At 34.0% G+C, this 20,995-nt stretch overlaps 1 long non-coding RNA gene across 1 annotated transcript; it reads right to left on the bottom strand.

Moving 5' to 3' along the window:
* Positions 1-1,071: 1,071 nt before the first annotated feature.
* LOC123661013 lies at positions 1,072-20,943 on the bottom strand. The gene is made up of 3 exons (XR_006744272.1): positions 20,727-20,943; positions 15,526-15,971; positions 1,072-1,255 (listed from the first exon to the last, which is right to left on the bottom strand). It is a non-coding gene; the product is annotated as an uncharacterized LOC123661013 (long non-coding RNA).
* Positions 20,944-20,995: the final 52 nt, after the last annotated feature.

The following is a 20,995-nucleotide window of genomic DNA, read 5'->3' as shown; positions in this document are numbered from 1 at the left end:
TTTTTGTTCTATATGTCACCGTTACGTGTTAGGAATAACATCCTAACGGTGTTTCCGATTCCATGTATGGTTTATATGACCGACAGAAAGTCGAGTGAAGTGATTAAATTTAATCGCTGTCAAGATTTGAAGCCGAGCAATTAGTAAGAGGGATTATTTGGACGTCTTTAATGGAATCGATAATACAATGCTGAGAACTCTGGACCGATTAAAGATATGTAACTGGATATTTTGAAGGTTGATCGAGCGCAGTCATGCATTATAATGTGAAAGGATATATTATTAGGAGTCCAGCTATGAGCGACGCAAGGTTTCGTTGTAAAATAAATCAAGGAAACGGATATAGAAAGTTCAGAATATTTAGCAAAACACTTTTTGTTTATAATAATATATTATGGTATAAGAAGCGTAATAGTTTCGGTGAAATCATTCCAACCTCATGAACGCCGCAGAACAAACAAATATAACAAGTTGAAAGTTTCCCACACTTTAAAAAAGCGTCCATTATAAGGGTGAAATATTTATTGGTTGTTTTGCTAGTATATTTAGTGAATAATGTATACGGGACGTGCGGGCTCAGCGGGCCCGACGGGACGGAACGACCTCGTGACCCAGTCCTATCCACTCGATTACTGGATTCAATTGGACAAAAGAAAACACGCTTAGTATGATTATATTCGTTCAGCGACGGGTTTATTTCCGATGTTACTATACAACAGTTGTTAATTTTTAAAACTACGCTAATACATGCAAGATAAAAAAATAATAATATAAGAATTAAAGCAGAATTAAATAATTATTTCTGTAATGTTGTCTTCGATTTTGCATTTAATTGAAGGATAACGTTCACTTATTTATGTAAGCTAAGATGCAGTGGTATTTTCCACGTGTATCTAGTACAATTTGAAAAAAAGGAAGCCTTTTTAAATTTAATTCTGCGATTGGGTTATAAAATTTTTGTTTTACAAAGGCTTCGAGGAAAATTAAAGTTATTATACGATTATAACCACATTATTACTACTAATATATACTGCCAAGCAACGAATTGAAATCGTAGGATATAGCGTTTTCTGAACAAAATATCCAGCATACATACTATTTTTATACTATTTGAAGAAAAAAGGTTTTTTTTTGTGTTTAACGTACAATATAATTAGCGAATATAAGCATCGACAACCACGTTGTAATATTGACTACTTACCATTAATTGGCAAAAATGGCATTTGTTCACACAGATTGCACGACGGCGGCTTACCTGTAATAAAATAATAAATAAACTGTCAAACTTCATAACAGATGGAAATAACAAAACCTAGTTGTCAAATAATGATTAAAGCATTCATCATCTTCATTTTTTCAGCCTATCATAGTCTACTGCTGAACATAGGTTTCATTACACTCACTCCAATGGTTAAAACCGGAACTTAAATCTTCTATATAAATAATTGTGTTTGCTCGCAAACGAAAAAAAAAACCGACTTCAATTACATCGACAAGTAATACAACGTAGATCGACGAAAAAATAGTCAAGTAACTACGCGTTATCAAAGATTACTCAAAAAGTAGTTACCAGATCTCAATAAATATCTAACATTTTATTTTTGTGTTACCCACATTAGGAATTCTAAACATTTTTGAATATCATATCAAAAATTGACCACTCCAGCGGGGTTCGAACCCGCATCTCCGACGTACCGTGTCGGCGCTCTAGCCAATTAAGCTATGGAACGATACACCCGCTCGAGCGAAATTTTCGATATGATACTTTTTTATTTCGGTTTAAGCGAACCGTGGCGCCGTCTATAGTGAGCTCTTTACAGAAACCCGTAACTATTCAAAGTTTCATATTACAATGAAAATCTTTGACAGGAGACGACACCGTGCTATTTTTAATATCTAAGATTTTATTTTTGTGTTACCCACATTAGGAATTCTAAACATTTTTGAATATCATATCAAAAATTGACCGCTCCAGCGGGGTTCGAACCCGCGTCTCCGACGTACCGTGTCGGCGCTCTAGCCAATTAAGCTATGGAACGATACACCCGCTCGAGCGAAATTTTCGATATGATACTTTTTAATTTCGGTTTAAGCGAACCGTGGCGCCGTCTATAGTGAGCTCTTTACAGAAACCCGTAACTATTCAAAGTTTCATATTACAATGAAAATCTTTGACACGAGACGACACCGTGCTATTTTTAATATCTAAGATTTTATTTTTGTGTTACCCACATTAGGAATTCTAAACATTTTTGAATATCATATCAAAAATTGACCGCTCCAGCGGGGTTCGAACCCGCGTCTCCGACGTACCGTGTCGGCGACACGGTACGTCGGAGACGCGGCATTGTAATATGAAACTTTGAATAGTTACGGGTTTCTGTAAAGAGCTCACTATAGACGGCGCCACGGTTCGCTTAAACCGAAATTAAAAAGTATCATATCGAAAATTTCGCTCGAGCGGGTGTATCGTCCCATAGCTTAATTGGCTAGAGCGCCGACACGGTACGTCGGAGACGCGGGTTCGAACCCCGCTGGAGCGGTCAATTTTTGATATGATATTCAAAAATGTTTAGAATTCCTAATGTGGGTAACACAAAAATAAAATCTTAGATATTAAAAATAGCACGGTGTCGTCTCCTGTCAAAGATTTTCATTGTAATATGAAACTTTGAATAGTTACGGGTTTCTGTAAAGAGCTCACTATAGACGGCGCCACGGTTCGCTTAAACCGAAATTAAAAAGTATCATATCGAAAATTTCGCTCGAGCGGGTGTATCGTTCCATAGCTTAATTGGCTAGAGCGCCGACACGGTACGTCGGAGACGCGGGTTCGAACCCCGCTGGAGCGGTCAATTTTTGATATGATATTCAAAAATGTTTAGAATTCCTAATGTGGGTAACACAAAAATAAAATCTTAGATATTAAAAATAGCACGGTGTCGTCTCCTGTCAAAGATTTTCATTGTAATATGAAACTTTGAATAGTTACGGGTTTCTGTAAAGAGCTCACTATAGACGGCGCCACGGTTCGCTTAAACCGAAATTAAAAAGTATCATATCGAAAATTTCGCTCGAGCGGGTGTATCGTTCCATAGCTTAATTGGCTAGAGCGCCGACACGGTACGTCGGAGACGCGGGTTCGAACCCCGCTGGAGCGGTCAATTTTTGATATGATATTCAAAAATGTTTAGAATTCCTAATGTGGGTAACACAAAAATAAAATCTTAGATATTAAAAATAGCACGGTGTCGTCTCCTGTCAAAGATTTTCATTGTAATATGAAACTTTGAATAGTTACGGGTTTCTGTAAAGAGCTCACTATAGACGGCGCCACGGTTCGCTTAAACCGAAATAAAAAAGTATCATATCGAAAATTTCGCTCGAGCGGGTGTATCGTTCCATAGCTTAATTGGCTAGAGCGCCGACACGGTACGTCGGAGACGCGGGTTCGAACCCCGCTGGAGCGGTCAATTTTTGATATGATATTCAAAAATGTTTAGAATTCCTAATGTGGGTAACACAAAAATAAAATCTTAGATATTAAAAATAGCACGGTGTCGTCTCCTGTCAAAGATTTTTATTGTAATATGAAACTTTGAATAGTTACGGGTTTCTGTAAAGAGCTCACTATAGACGGCGCCACGGTTCGCTTAAACCGAAATTAAAAAGTATCATATCGAAAATTTCGCTCGAGCGGGTGTATCGTTCCATAGCTTAATTGGCTAGAGCGCCGACACGGTACGTCGGAGACGCGGGTTCGAACCCCGCTGGAGCGGTCAATTTTTGATATGATATTCAAAAATGTTTAGAATTCCTAATGTGGGTAACACAAAAATAAAATCTTAGATATTAAAAATAGCACGGTGTCGTCTCCTGTCAAAGATTTTCATTGTAATATGAAACTTTGAATAGTTACGGGTTTCTGTAAAGAGCTCACTATAGACGGCGCCACGGTTCGCTTAAACCGAAATTAAAAAGTATCATATCGAAAATTTCGCTCGAGCGGGTGTATCGTTCCATAGCTTAATTGGCTAGAGCGCCGACACGGTACGTCGGAGACGCGGGTTCGAACCCCGCTGGAGCGGTCAATTTTTGATATGATATTCAAAAATGTTTAGAATTCCTAATGTGGGTAACACAAAAATAAAATCTTAGATATTAAAAATAGCACGGTGTCGTCTCCTGTCAAAGATTTTCATTGTAATATGAAACTTTGAATAGTTACGGGTTTCTGTAAAGAGCTCACTATAGACGGCGCCACGGTTCGCTTAAACCGAAATTAAAAAGTATCATATCGAAAATTTCGCTCGAGCGGGTGTATCGTCCCATAGCTTAATTGGCTAGAGCGCCGACACGGTACGTCGGAGACGCGGGTTCGAACCCCGCTGGAGCGGTCAATTTTTGATATGATATTCAAAAATGTTTAGAATTCCTAATGTGGGTAACACAAAAATAAAATCTTAGATATTAAAAATAGCACGGTGTCGTCTCCTGTCAAAGATTTTCATTGTAATATGAAACTTTGAATAGTTACGGGTTTCTGTAAAGAGCTCACTATAGACGGCGCCACGGTTCGCTTAAACCGAAATTAAAAAGTATCATATCGAAAATTTCGCTCGAGCGGGTGTATCGTTCCATAGCTTAATTGGCTAGAGCGCCGACACGGTACGTCGGAGACGCGGGTTCGAACCCCGCTGGAGCGGTCAATTTTTGATATGATATTCAAAAATGTTTAGAATTCCTAATGTGGGTAACACAAAAATAAAATCTTAGATATTAAAAATAGCACGGTGTCGTCTCCTGTCAAAGATTTTCATTGTAATATGAAACTTTGAATAGTTACGGGTTTCTGTAAAGAGCTCACTATAGACGGCGCCACGGTTCGCTTAAACCGAAATTAAAAAGTATCATATCGAAAATTTCGCTCGAGCGGGTGTATCGTTCCATAGCTTAATTGGCTAGAGCGCCGACACGGTACGTCGGAGACGCGGGTTCGAACCCCGCTGGAGCGGTCAATTTTTGATATGATATTCAAAAATGTTTAGAATTCCTAATGTGGGTAACACAAAAATAAAATCTTAGATATTAAAAATAGCACGGTGTCGTCTCCTGTCAAAGATTTTCATTGTAATATGAAACTTTGAATAGTTACGGGTTTCTGTAAAGAGCTCACTATAGACGGCGCCACGGTTCGCTTAAACCGAAATTAAAAAGTATCATATCGAAAATTTCGCTCGAGCGGGTGTATCGTTCCATAGCTTAATTGGCTAGAGCGCCGACACGGTACGTCGGAGACGCGGGTTCGAACCCCGCTGGAGCGGTCAATTTTTGATATGATATTCAAAAATGTTTAGATCTCAATAAAATTTATATGTGACCACATGACAAACATCAGCTTTCGATTAAATTAAAAATTATTAAAATCGGTACACCCAGTAAAAAGTTATTGCGGATTTTCAAGAAGTTCCCTCGATTTCTCTGGGATCCCATCATCAGATCCTGGTTTCCTTATCATGGTACTAAACTAGGGATATCTTTTTTCCAACAAAAAAAGAATTATCAAAATCGGTACACCCAGTAAAAAGTTATTGCGGTATAATACAACTGAGGTCGACGAAAAAAGCGTCAAGTAAAAACGCATTATTAGATATAACTCGAAAAGTAGTAGTTAGATCTCAAATAAATTTAAATGGGACCAATTGATACACACACCACCTTTCGATTAAAAAAAAATGTCGAAATCGGTCCACACGGTCAAAAGTTGTGATGTAACATACATTAAAAAAAAATACAGTCGAATTAAGAACCTCCTCCTTTTTTGGAAGTCGGTTAATAAAAATGAATGTTGCTAAGCGCATAATTCGAGAATGGCTCGACCAATTCGGCTAATTTATTTTTTGTATGTTCCTTAAGGCCCACGGAATGTTTTAAGACTTAAAAAAAAATTAAATAATAATTTTTATTATTAACTTTTGACAGAACGAAGTCTGTCCGGGCAGCTAGTTTAAGAATATATTTGCATCAAAAACTTGGTAATGCGGTATACAATTGCGAATTATGCATTAGAATACAAAGAGTTTAGACGTAAGACAGATTTGACATTGATTTAAACTCGTGCGCAAACAGCGGATATACCTATTGAATATAATAGAATAGATGTTATTTTTACCAATAGGTCGGACTAATTTGTATGCGAGGCATCAATCAAATTTAAAATGACATGAAAATGCATGAAACGTAGAAAGGAAGAAAACATTTGTAGAACATTAATAACGCATATAATTATAGGTATAATTTTATTTAGAACATGTATTTTAGATTTTTATTTTTTTCGGTTCTTGTTTAAATTATTTGGAAAATAAATAATTAAATTAATTGAGATTGTTAAGACAGTTATCACATTTCTCTTCGATTTGTGTCCTTTTAATTGGTTCGACAAGAACTTTCGATTTCCCGATTTCTTTTTATTTAAAATTTAAATATTTATGTCTGTTGTCTGCACTAATCCTTACGTAATATAAATGTACAGAGCGGTCGGATTGTGGTTGCCGCATTGTTTGAGATATTACTTCGTACTTCGTATGCATGAATTTCTTACAAATAAACAGTATGAGCGATAAAAACACGTCGAGGAAAAGGGAAAACACTTTAAACTCAGTACCTACATAATTATATACTTAACACTATATTATAATATTTAATTTTTGGATTGTCTTTAAGTACAGAAAGTAGTAATTACCACTCTGTACTCCATCGTATGTAACTATTTATGTTTAATAATAATCAGTTAATTAGCTCTCCATCCGCGGTTTTTCCCGAGTGGATTACACAATTTTGGCTATTTCGTTTTATACCATTGAAATATAGCCTATGTGAAAGAATGTTTAAATCCTTCGAATAAAATTTGAGTTATCCATGTTTATAACAAACAATATCAAATCTTACCTCTTTATAGGATTAGTATACTTAAATTAAATCGTTATTGTACTTAATGTTTTAGCCGTACAAACAAAAATTGCATAAAAAATCATATTTTACTCTGATATCACCTTTGCTACAAAATAATTCGACATACCTACTGTTAATGACGTAATACGTTTATTTATTTTATAATTAAAATTACAAAGAATATTAGATGTTAAAGTTATTTGAAACAATAAATAAACTGTTATAATAACAGAGTTTATTGAAAACACATTTAACTGGAACGAATGAGATAATGTGTAAATAATATATAATTAAAACGATGTGTGTAGAATATATTGTTTAAAAATATACTGATTTCATGCGTCAAATATTTTTTTTTATCAGAAATAAATCAGTACTATATGGCTGACGTAAAAGCATTAAACAAGTAGATATACATTAAAAAATTAAAAAGGACAAGACCCCAGTTACAAATCTATAAAAATAGACTACCTATATAAAATTTTGAAAATTGTATGGCTATATAAATGAATTATTGGTTCAATAATTTAGCAATGGAGTTTCCACTAAATGTTTTCGAAATTAACATGTCAGAATATTTTAACCTATCTTATACTACGTACTATTGTAAAAAATAAATTGTTCTAGTAATTTAATATTGATAAAAATATCACAATTGTTATTAAAGTCGATCTTATGTAAGCATAGTTATAGGCACTACATTATTATGACATCGTCGACGATAGCCACGCGTTGCCGGGCTGTTATAAATAATACAAATAACTTGGTTTGTGTAGTTATTTTCTTATATAATAGATTTTTTCTTTCCTTTTATACAAGCTTTAGATTTATAATTTTTGCTAAATAAGTTTGAATTTATTTGTAACAATTTTGCACAGTACCTAGTCCTCTTAGTACGTACGACGAATATATAAATGTATTTAGGTAAATTAGGTACACAGGTTAAAAATATTAAACATTTTATAATATTACGGATGATCTGTAATTAAATAATAAAGGTAATATATTTTAAATAAGAACAATAATATATTATATTTCAATTAAAAAATAATTTTTTGTTTTTAAAATAAGAATTCCCATCTATTTTATTTATTCCCATCTATTCATTTAATAAAAAAAAAACAATGCTTCGACTATAAATATTTTAATATAGATTAATTATTCATTATTTTAATATAGCTGTAGGATTTTTTTGTAAATTTGTGTTGTTTGCATTGTTTACATGTTCATGTTTAATTTTTTACTGAAAAAATAAGTGATGTCTGTGGATAATACATAATCGTGTTTGCTTGCAAACGAAAAAAAAAAAACCGACTTCAAATTACATCGACGAGTAATACAACGTAGATCGACGAAAATATAGTCAAGTAACTACGCGTTATCAAGGATTACTCAAAAAGTAGTTATCAGATCTCAATAAAATTTATATGTGACCACGTGACAAACATCAGCTTTCGATTAAATTAAAAATTATTAAAATCGGTACATCCAGTAGAAAGTTATGCGGTATAATACAACGTAGGTCGACGAAAAAAGCGTCAAGTAAAAACGCATTATTAGATATAACTCGAAAAGTAGTTGTTAGATCTCAAATAAATTTAAATGGGACCAATTGGCACACACCACCTTTCGATTAAAAACAAATTGTAGAAATCGGTCCACACGGTCAAAAGTTCTGATGTAAAAAAAAATACAGTCGAATTGAGAAACTCCTCCTTTTTTGGAAGTCGGTTAAAAAAAAGGTAGTAAACTCATTTAAAGAAGATATGATTTCTTATAGAAAAGATATCATTAAGTTTACAAATATGGAATTTTATTAGTGAGATTTAATCCCGTATACAATATTCAAGTTAACATCATAGGGTATAGGTATTTCAATTAAATTCCTTTGATAAACAACCAATAGTATTCTGTAGTTACAGAAGCGAAGAATTTTCTTCGTGTGACGATTTATGTCTATAAACTAATTAAATATAATAACATTTATGTAATGTAAAAAAAAGAATGTTTTAAATTATCAAACAATAAAACACTTTTGGTTCATGTACCATAATGTATAATTTACATATTTATTTGGACTGTAATATCTAAAACTATTAGTTTTATGTATCGATAACAATATCTTTAACGTATATTTACTGAATTTGTTGTAATTAACGCAATATTCAATACTAACAAACAGATTGTATAATTTATGCACGTATTCATAAAAAATCAACGCATATACTGAAATGACGGAGTTGTAACCCTTCGCGGATCGAGAAGCGTCTGGAACTCGAAGCATCTTTAAATAAGTATATAGAACATTCCATGGGCCGCGTACAAGTGCGTTACAAGTGCATCAAGCATGTCACTTAATTATGAACCGTGTTCTATTGTACGTAAGATCATTTTATAAAAAAAATGGAAAACATTAAATACTAACGTTTTGAACGAAAAACTACCTTTTAGCAATTTTTTTACAGTGAGCATTGAGAAAGTAATAATTGCGATATGGGATTCAAAACAATTCGAGTAATATAAATGACATATTTTGGAGAAAAATTCTTAAATTAAATTCAGTAAAAACGTATTCAAAAATAAATTAATGACGACAATACTTAATATTAAATCATATTTAAAATATTTTATCTTCGTTTAATCTATAAAACAAACTATTGCGACGCAATAGTCTTTATTAGCCTGTTGCTCTTGGTTATAAAGTGTTTCAGTATGTATGGCAAGTTATTCAAGCATCAACTTTTTGTTCAGTATAACTTTAATAAAACAAAGTTCCGTTTAACACAAGATTCATGTTTGATTTTATTCTATAAAAGAAGTGTTTCACGATATACTACTCTTCGTTCACAGAGGGGGAGTGAGAGGGCCGCGCTCTACTGATTATTGTTTAACTTAGTTTTTATAGCGCTCCGCCCCTCCTTCCAATGAGTTATTTTGGTTTGTTACGCAACGAACGTTTTCTTAACAGAACAAAAATCTATTTTAACATATTGCGTGAACCTTTAGAAAATTTGTTAAGTATATTATTTTTATCGTCAAATATCATATCTACTCGATACAAGTACATAATATAAACACATGGTCGGGTCATAAATACCATTACAATTAAACAGAAATAAAATATTACATTTGAATTTAGAATCTGTAATTTTATATGACTGTTCAATGTGTTTTCTCATTTTCAATGTTTGGGTACCGGGCTATTGATAGGTAAAATGAATTCTCCTCTGTTTGTGACAGAAAAAGAACTGGCTGTCCAGTGTTCGTATGAAAAAGGCGATCAAAGCCGTAAGGGAAAGAACTCGAAGAAATCCTGTGCGAAAGGTAAAAATTATACCTCGGCTGATGAAGATTCCCAATCCTGCCCAGCGTGGTGACTATGGGCAACACACATGATTTCACGCATTTTTGACGCGAACTTGTGGAGGCCTATGTCCAGCAGTGGACTGCAATAGGCTGGAATGATGATGATGATGATGATGATGATGATGATGATGATGATGATGATGATGATGATGATGATTGCACCTAGAACCATGTCGCGTATTTTAAAAGATGACTTACAGTACTTGCAGCTTATAAGAGACGCACTGGTCATTTCTTAACTGATAATTTAAAAAGAGAATAGGGTGGTAAAATCAATACAACTACTTAAGCGGTACGCGAAGGGAGGTCACAGAAAAATTTTGTTTACGGATGAAATTTTTTTTACAGTTCAACAATATTTTAATAAACAAAATGATCGTATTTGTGCTCAAAGTTCTAAGAAAGCTTTCCAATAGTTAAAAGAGTACAACGTGGGCATTATCCGACTTCAGTGATGGTTTGGTGGGGTATTAATTATGAAGGCGCGACTGAGCCATATTTTTGAGAATAAGGTATCAAATCATCGGTACAAGTGTATCAAGATACCATTCTTGACGGTATTTAAGTCCCTTAACACCATGTTCAATAACCAAGAATGGTCCTTTCAGAAAGACTTGGCGCCGAGTCATAAAGCTCAATCCACCCAATTTTGGTTAGAAACCAACTTCACCAAACGGAAGACTGGCCGTCCTCTAGTCTCGATCTTAATTAGCTAGATTATGATTTATGGTCAGTTTTAGAGTATGGCTTGCTCTTAATGCCATGATAATTTTGAGTCCCTAAAACAACCCATAAGATTAGCAGTGAACAATTTTCTCATGGAAAGAGTGCGTAATTCTATTGTATTGTATGTATGCAGCCAATGGAAACCACTTCGAATAAGCTTTATATAATTTCAATGGTTTTATATTATTGTATTAAACTAACACACTAGAATACAATGTTTTTCACTTTGTAACAATATTTAGAGCAAGACTTGTATATATTTAAAGTTAGTCAAATGCGACAATTAATGTTAAATTATACACATTTTATTTAATAGCTTGAAAATCAATGAATTATCAATAGGAAATTGTTGACTTTGCTGTATTATAGAGTAAAATATTCGATTGTATTTAAAACAATCGCTTGTATTTCTTTCACAAATGAACGTCATTTATAATCACGATTGGTCAAATTATACTTCTTAAGAGTGTATGCTACCTCAAATTGCTTATTTTCCACTCGGCAGAATGTCCATATCTTCTAAACTTCTGAATATTTAAGTTTGAAATTTATGTATGGTAAAGTTCAGGACATAAACTATCTTTCATATGTTTCGAAAACACGATTCCATAAAATTTTCTCGATAGAAAAAAATCGCAAAGTTACCTCTATTTTTGTATTAAAACCTTAATATCTCAGTAAATATAGAAGTTATGGACTTGAGATTAAGCATGGTAATTGAAATAAGTATAACGAACATTTTATATGTTGCGTTTTTTAAAAAATAACTATTGATAATGTTTGTGGGGAGAAAATACAATAATTCGCGCGATGAACAACCAAGCGCTCTCAATTCTCATGTGTATTTAGTACGGGTGAAATCTGAATTCGAGCTGAGGTAGTGTAGCCCCTTAAAGGTATAATAAGATACATAAATACAATATATTTATTACTTAAAAATATTTGCTTCAGCCTGTAATATCCCACTGCTGGGCATAGGCCTCTTTCGCTTTGTAGGAGAAGAATCATAGCTTAATCCACCACGCTGCTCCATGCGGGTTGGCGGATATATTTCCTACTATGAGTAACGATCGCTATCAGGTGTACACGATAACAACCGGGACCGACAGTTCAACGTACTCTCCGAGGCACAATGGGGAGACCCACAAGGACTAACAATCAGACCACACAAATTTATTGGAATTTAATCTTTTTTTTTTTTTAATTAAACATTTATCTTTTTGAAAATGTGTTTTTACGTTTTTATAATCGCGATAAATTTTATTACGTTCACCAAATTACATAACATGGCTTAAATCATTTTATCAAAATTTGCTATGAGTGAATTTCAATCTACGGGAAGAGAGGGGTGGCTATTTTCTTTATTGCAGAAGCCACATAGCTTCTCTCTCCCCGTGGGTGTCGTAAGAGGCGACTACACACACACATACAGTTTGACTACCACCTTGGAACTAATAAAGCCGACCGATGGCGGGATAACCATCCAACTGCCGGCTTTAAAATACACAGGCCGAAGACGGGCAGCAGCGTCTTCGGTGCGACAAAGCCAGTCCTGCGGTCACCAACCCGTCTGCCCAGCGTGGTGACTATGGGCAACACACGTAAGTTAACGCCATTTTTTGACGCGAACTTGTAGAGGCCTATGTCCAACAGTGGACTGTGATAGGCTGAAGTGATGATGATGAATTTCAATCACGAACAGGGCGTACAATTTGTACTAAGCGTCCCTGCACTAACTTTGTTAAGATATTCTGACGTATAGATTAAAATACGCTTATAAATAGTTATTTTATACAATACAATGTATAATAGACTATTATCTACAAATTATAATATTATTAATAAGTAGTAGGTTAATAATAAAAGAAAGTTTATTGTTTTTAGTAGGTACTTTTGAATTTTATAGATTAACAAATCAAATTTTATTTGTAGTATTAGTAGACTGCGGTCACAAACCCGTCCAGCCCAGCGTGGTGACTATGGGCAAAACATATGAGTTTACGCCATTTTTGGCGCGAACTTGTGGAGGCCTATGTCCAGCAGTGGACTGTATTAGGCTGAAGTGAAGTGAAGTGATTAGTAGACTAAAAAATCTTTTTGAGTCCATATTCATCAAACCACTTATGTATATAATGATCAATATGCCTATGTTTAAAAATAAAACAGCGCCATAATTTATCCATATGTATTAGCCAATTCCATACAAGCAATATATTATATAAAAAATCGCATTAAGTATCGCACTCATTATTTACAAAAACATTCAAGTTACAATAAATAATCTAAATGCGTAAAATAAATGAAACGCTAGAATAAAGCATTAACCACTTCTGTTCGGGGGTGGAAATATAGCTGCGCACACATATAATAGATTGTTCTCGTAACGCTAACGCCTAATAATATTTAACCTGATACGAGAGGCGATGCTTTATCCTCTCTATGCTAGACTTGTCAGATAAAAGATATTTCCAGAGTCCGTTGTATTCATTGCTGTCTTATCATAGTAATACACCTTAGAACTCGGCGAAAGTACAATCCAATTGTTTTAAATCATTTATCAACCATTATATAGAAAGTCAAAGTAATATTTTAATAATAATACATCTCATTATTTGCACTAGATGAAAATATTAGTATTTTGATGCTACAAGATAAAATCTTTGACGTGTTTCGATCACGTATATTGATCAATGTGGTGATTGCCGGATTTACCGCCTAATTCTAGTTATTGATAAGATAGAACGTCTTAGACTATTAACGACCAGTAAGACACTTGGAATAACACATTATAAATAACACATTATAATTTATTATGATCACGAGTAGTGCAAAATGTGTGACACGCCACTGGACTTATATTGTAGCATATTAGAACATACTTAACCTATATATGGTTTAGATACTTTATCATCGGCTTTATATATCAGTGCTTAATGAGGTATCTTGCGTTTCAGTCGTTTACAAGAGATCATTGACAACATACAAAATTTAAACATTCACAGTTTTTAAACACTAACGAGGATAGTTCGTATATCTATTATTAACTTTTAACATAATGATTAATATATAACATTTTGTAAATTGTATTCTACAAGTAGTATATTAATTTTCAAATATGAAATCGTATTGAGTTTGCATGGCGTTACGGAATTATCCTGGTGAGTCGTCCTATATTGTTATCGAAAGAGGAAAATGGGATTTTCGGGTTATTATTAATTGCATAATTACAGCGCTATTTAAGTAATAAATTTGAATGGAATGAATTGTCTGTACTTTAAGCTATGGTACAATAAGATAAATTGTCAAATTTTTTAAGATATGATTTTTTTTTAGGAAATTTGTAATAATTTTCTAGGTTTTCTAATTTTCTTGTTAGTTCTAAAAGCTTTTTTATAAAAACTTGTAAAGAACGTTATATATACAGAATAATTTTGTTTGCAGGCAAATGAAGAAAACCGACTTCAATTATATCGACAAGTAATACAACGTAGGTAGACGAAAAAATAGTCAAGTAAATACGCATTATCAAAGATTACTCCAAAAGTTGTAATCAGATCTCGATGAAATTTAAATGTGACCACATGATAAATATCGGCTTTCGATTAAATTGAAAATCAGTCGGAGACGCGGGTTCGAATACCGCTGGAGCGGACAATTTTTGATATGATATTCAAAAATGTTTAAATTGAAAATCATCAAAATCGGTACACCCGGTAATCGTAATCGGTACATCGGTAAAAAGTTATGCGGTTTTTCAAGAGTTTCCCTCGATTTCTCTGGGATCCCATCATCAGATCCTGGTTTCCTTATCATGGTACCAAACCAGGGATATCTCCTTTCCAACAAACAAAGAATTATCAAAATCGGTTCATAAACAACGGAGTTATATCCGACATACATAATATATATATATATATATATATATATATATATATATACGGTCGAATTGAGTAAACTCCTCCTTTTTTTGAAGTCGGTTAAAAAGAAATATCATCGAACATCATAATTATCATCGCAAAAATTCGACAATTCAACTTTTCGGCCTTTACAAATTTCAAAACAAGAACAAAGACGTTGGTCCCTCTCCTAACAATGACCTATCTCCCTCGCTCAATTGTATAGTATCTCAGACTGGTGCATGTTACATCTTAATACACCGTTTTAGAACCTGAGACAAAGATTAACGCTTGAAGGTTAATGTAATTTTTGATGATACGCAATTGAAGAAGATTTATTTCTAGGCGATAATAACAACGTATTGTGTTTAAAAAAAAAAAAACAAGCTATAATTTACGTCTGAGTTTAACCCTATTACCTCAATAGTATGGGTAATTAATACATGTAATTACTTCCACCCTACACCAACAAACAGTGAGTATAAATTAGTACGCAATGATGTTCTTATAACAATCAATTTAATACTAACAAGTTAGTTTAAGGTTATAAGGGTGCGATTTCTACTGCTAAGTGCACGATACTCACCGAAGTTGGAGTAGTAATCGTGAAGCGTATACAATGGATAGTCACCTAGTTTGAACAGGTAGGTGGAGAGAAGCACGGCGTCGTGTCGAGGCTCCATTTGCCCGGGATGCTGAGCGGTGGGCCTCATTAGTGAGTTTATAGAAAAATCTGTGGTTCCCTGCGATCCGCACCACCCGTTCACACTACACAATTTACACTCCTCCTTCATTGTTCCAATGTAAATATAAATATTATTTAAATCCGTTTTTTTTTTGTACTCGGTTTGTACTGGGCACTGGTAAATCACATATAAAAATATCCGTATGCTGACTCGCACATCACAGAAGATATCACAGCAGTGTTCGGCGGCGTCTGCAATCCGTTTTTCGTATCACATATCTATAAAGGTACTGTTGGAGTTTATCAAATGCTACCCGCTAGTCTCTCACTTAAAACAAATATAGAATCTGAAACCGAAATATCAATGGCGAAGGTTAATTAAGTTTGCATTTAAAGTGGATTGCGTTGAACTTGTGTTTCTAAATTATACTTCGATTAATGTTGTAGGTAGGTCATTGATTAGGAAAATTTCGCTAAAAGTGATTGATTTGTATTAGAATATATTAATAGATTGAACTTTAACATCACGAATGGTATGTCAAGGCGTAAACTGAATCCATTTTAATTCGTTCGTGTAATTAATTGCATCATCAAGCATCGAGCAAATATTATTTTCTGATATAGAAAGCTAATTCGAGATCGCGTGAAATTTAATATGTTTATTAAGAGGTAAGCGGTTATGCATGAGACTAAACCAAATCGTATATAGGTTTAGTAGTGTCAGCGAGCTGCAATGCGGCTATATCGGGTCAAAAGGTGCATTGCCGTCGTAGGGTGATTTGCGTTTATAGTAAGCGATGCTCTGTAATCTCTAATGAATGGTTCTTTACAATTTTTCAACAATCTAATAAAATCAAGGAACTTCAAACGTTTACGATTACTATACTAACGCTGAGGATTGCGGCCGATATCTTGTCATTTTACTTTACAATCTAATTCTACTGAATTTTAAACACAAAATAGTTTTCGATTTATGTAAAATTTACTTCTTTGTATTGAACTTTCTCAAAAATCTTTTACATTTGTTCAAAAAGACCATGCATTATATTATTGTTGTGACGCAAGTGTTAAAAAATCATTATTTCTATTAGCTATCGTTTATGTGCGCCGAACGTCGCAATATGCACTGACCTTGAATTGGTATATAAACAGGCGTCACGTGTGCCGCTGGAAACATGTCGGATCGTTGTAATGAAACTACTAATTTATCATTATCCAATTTGAAATTCATAACTAAGGCTGAGGCGATGTTTTATAATTGTGACGATGTATGAGATTGTCTTCTGTGTTCCCCCTGATTGTATTAAAAAATACGTATGATATTAATCTTCTAAGTTTGTAATTGACAAGATGTTTGGAGGAGCCGACAAAAGATTTTTCGTCAACAAGCTGTGCTACGTATTCTTATTTAAGAAGTCTTCCGTAACAATTCCCAAATTAAAAAAAGTATTAATAATAGGTGTAGCCGCACGTGCGATCAAAGCCAGGCAGCTGCCATGACAGCTGTTAGATTCGACGGAAGACCTCGTTCCCCTCGCCTCTTTTAACTCCGCCCTGTCTACCTGCCCCACAACTTGACACGACCAAGGCTTATTCAAAATTGTTATTCGTTAAATACACAGTATTCAAGGTGCGTAACAAAAATAAAGGTTTTTGTAATTAATAAGGTTCTTAATTACAACTTCTAAAGGGCGAGCCAAAGTCGATGAAGATTTTGGGAACAATATTTAGACAGATATTGTTTATGTCCTAAATTAGAACAATTTCATGTGTGTATTAGGGAAAATCAACGTCCGGATTGCAAATATTAATTAGGTTTTATCAGAACACTACTTCAGTTTTAACATTATGTCTGGGCGTGTTAGCTAATATTTAGATGAATGTAATTATTTTGGCAACGTCTTTTGGCAGACACCCAGTAAGAGTACAAGTATAAAATATAGTAACGGAGTCAATATATAATTAATTATGTAAAATAAGACAACCACGAAATGTTTAATTCCGTGTAAAAAACCCAATCTTTTTATTGTTATTTAAAATGATTACGACAGTAAAGATACTTTTAGGAAAAATACCTGAGAGTATTATATAAATTCGCCAATTGTTTCCTGTTTAAGGAGTACTTACGCATATATACGTTTTATAATAATAATTCTGTTATTAAATAGTCAAACATTGCTTAGCAGATGTTATCAATCGTTAGAAAAGGCAGCGGCAACCCTTCAATGCAGTTGGCATTCGAAGTTGGCTTTAGCCCAATTGGTGTCGGATTCATTGTAGACCAAGACAAGTATCAGCAGAACACCGTCAAAAGATAATAATGGCATTATTAGAGTTGTTTAGGTTAGCAGTTTAGTTCGTATAAGTAACATCATTAATTTGATTCTACTTGTACACACGTCTAAATAACTTCAGGTGTATTATATTATGTAGAGAAAAAACTATTACATGCGAATTGCCTTATCACAATTTTAAATTATCAGTATTGATTACCATATCGTGAAAACGCGATAATCTCGATGAGTGATGCTTTCCGACTTTTTATCGTTATATTTAAAAGTAATGAAAGTAGATATATATATATATATATATATATTCTAATGTAATAAAATAGCTCAGTATTTTTTTTTTCGTTTTTAAAATAATGTTCAAATGCAACGAAAATGTTCACAATCAAAATACATCATAAGTTCTGTTAACGAAAGCACGACGTGATTGTACAAGGCTCACTAACAGCTATATAAGCAAAGATTGCGAAAAGTCGTAACTTATCTTTAAGTTCACGTACGTTTTAAATTGTATAAAATATCAAATCAATTATTTCTAACATTATCAAACATTTAATCGTGTTTAGTTAATTATCATGCGACCTAATGGTTTATGAAATACCATACCATTAAAATATAGAAAGCTTATAAGCATTAGGTAAGTGACTAGAATAAAGTAAGTCATAAATCAAAGATGAACAATAAGATTACTTTGACCTACATGTGTCTACCGTGAGGTAGAAAGGTGAAGAAAAAATCTTGAACGACTAACGGACCATTTAAATTAGGGTAATTGGAATAAATAATATTACAATATATTTGTCCAATTTTCTGTTACATTTAAATTAGCCATGTCAAATACTCTGACAAATAAATGAATACTATAATATAAATCTATATTGTAAATAACAAGGTGAAATTGAAACACGCATATGACATGGAAACGGGCAAATAATTACGGGACAGTTATAATTAATGGTCACCTGTAGCTTCGAGTATCAATCAAAACAGGCTTAATAAAGCATGAATTCATATCGGGTTATACTCGTTTCATTGTATTTGGTTTAATATCCCTTAATCTGCGTAAGTGTCATCCGTGACTGTTAGTATAGTGTAAATTTCTGCAATAGAGTTGTCGTTCTGAGGGCCGGAGGGCTAGAGAAAGTTCCTTTCACTCCGCCAGCCTACTATACTTTGTAAATCGCAAATTTAAACATCCATATAAAATTTCGTATTTAATAACTATTAAATTTGAATATAAAATAGTATCGTTATTACATTATACGTATATACAATATATATTTATCATATGTGCTTATTATAATCGTCGTAAAAGTTGTTTATGTTTATTAAATAGTTTTAATATTTTGTTGATTATTACCTTGTACTACGTTCATTTTACCGTTACTGTTTCCAGCATTGGACTTCATAATTAATAATTACGGTTCAATAATTGTAACTAGGATATTAGTTCCATAGTTATACAAAGTTGTATAATGAAACAAGAAACTCTAAAGGTTAAAGTTTCAAAGCCGCCAGCGTAGCTATATTATGTATATGCATTCCTCGGGCAAATATTTTAGTTTGAACTTTATTAAATAATGTTAATAACTTACTAATAAAAGTATGTGTACACATGCATATTAAAGAAAACAACGTATTTACGTCGTAATTTATTAATTATTTAAATACAATTTTTATTATACTTTTTGTTTACGTTTTGGTTTTTGTTGAAAATTTGTTTAAACCAAGTTTGTGTGCTCTATTTCTAGTGTATATGTAATAAACGAGTAATCGTTTATAGAATAGGTGTGACATGAAACGAGCATTTTTTTGTTTTATAGCTGTCATCATCACATCATCACTTCAGCCTATCACAGTCCACTGCTGGACATAGGCCACCACAAGTTCGCGCCAAAAATGGCGGGAGGTCGTCTGTTTTGCCCATAGTCACACAGGCAGGCGGGTTGGTGACCGCAGTGCTAGATTTTTCGCACCGAAGACGCTGCTGGCCGTCTTCGGCCTGTGTATTTCAAAGCCAGCAGTTGGATGGTTATCCCGCCATCGGTCGGTTTTTTAAATTCCAAGGGGGTAGTGAAACTGTGTTATCCCTAAGTCGCCTAAGTCGGGGTGGCTATATTCTTTACTACCGTAACCACACAGCAATAAATTAATTATTAAAAAGTTTAGAATGTGTTTTCTTCCTAGTTGGAACAGCTTGGTAAGTTTTAACTAGGACACCCCGATGGCATTAATTGATAGCGTTGACAAGCTCAGTTTGCCAGCTCACCGGCCAGATTTTAGACTACTGGTTCGGTTATTATTAAACTTTAGACCTTAAATACCTACCATAATTTGCTTATTAGGAAATATTTTACTAGTTATAATTCCGTAGTTCTCTTTAAACGCGTTGAGCTTTTTTGGGTTTCGAATTTTGATTGGCTTGAAATTTAGTTAGACTTGAAAAATGGCAGACATATTTTGTTTTCATACTATTTTATTTTAATACAATGATTTAAAAAGAAATTTTGTAATTTACCCAAAGTAAAAGCTTGTTGATATTCTGTAAGCGGTAATGCGCCACGTGACGCGAAGTTTTGTATCAAATTTCGTCAAGCGCTCTATATCATAGATCATAGATATATGATTCGTTCGATAGTTTTCTAAGAAGAAAGCCGGCCGGCAATCAGTGGCAGCACGGAGATTCGGTAACTTTACAGATAACCGGACAGAACTCGTTTCGCACTTCGCACAGTACGACGACAACCCACAATTTCTTTGCACGATCTGATCAACGCTCGCCGGCACTACACTACGTGACATTTATTTACATACTTATGTAGGAAGTTCATTCGCACTCGTTTAGATTCACTGTTTTGGCACAACACGACACTGACATAAGCGCGGGATTGAGGTTGTTTCGCGAACGGAAGCGGTGCACAGATAGTGCGTCGTGTTTACAGTTAGCGCGCCGCTTTTCTGCGGTGTTCACGAGACGACTACACGCCTCCGTGGTTGACAGTCGACTGGCGGGAGGCGGTGTGTAATAAAGAAAGCTGCGTCGTAGCGCCGCGGCGCGGGGGCATAGAGGGGCAGCGGCGCGC

The sequence above is a fragment of the Melitaea cinxia genome, chromosome 16 (genome assembly GCF_905220565.1).
Source record: "Melitaea cinxia chromosome 16, ilMelCinx1.1, whole genome shotgun sequence".
Lineage (NCBI taxonomy): Eukaryota > Metazoa > Arthropoda > Insecta > Lepidoptera > Nymphalidae > Melitaea > Melitaea cinxia.
The sequence above is the reverse complement of the archived record's forward strand: the minus strand, read 5'-3'. Positions and strand labels throughout refer to the sequence as shown.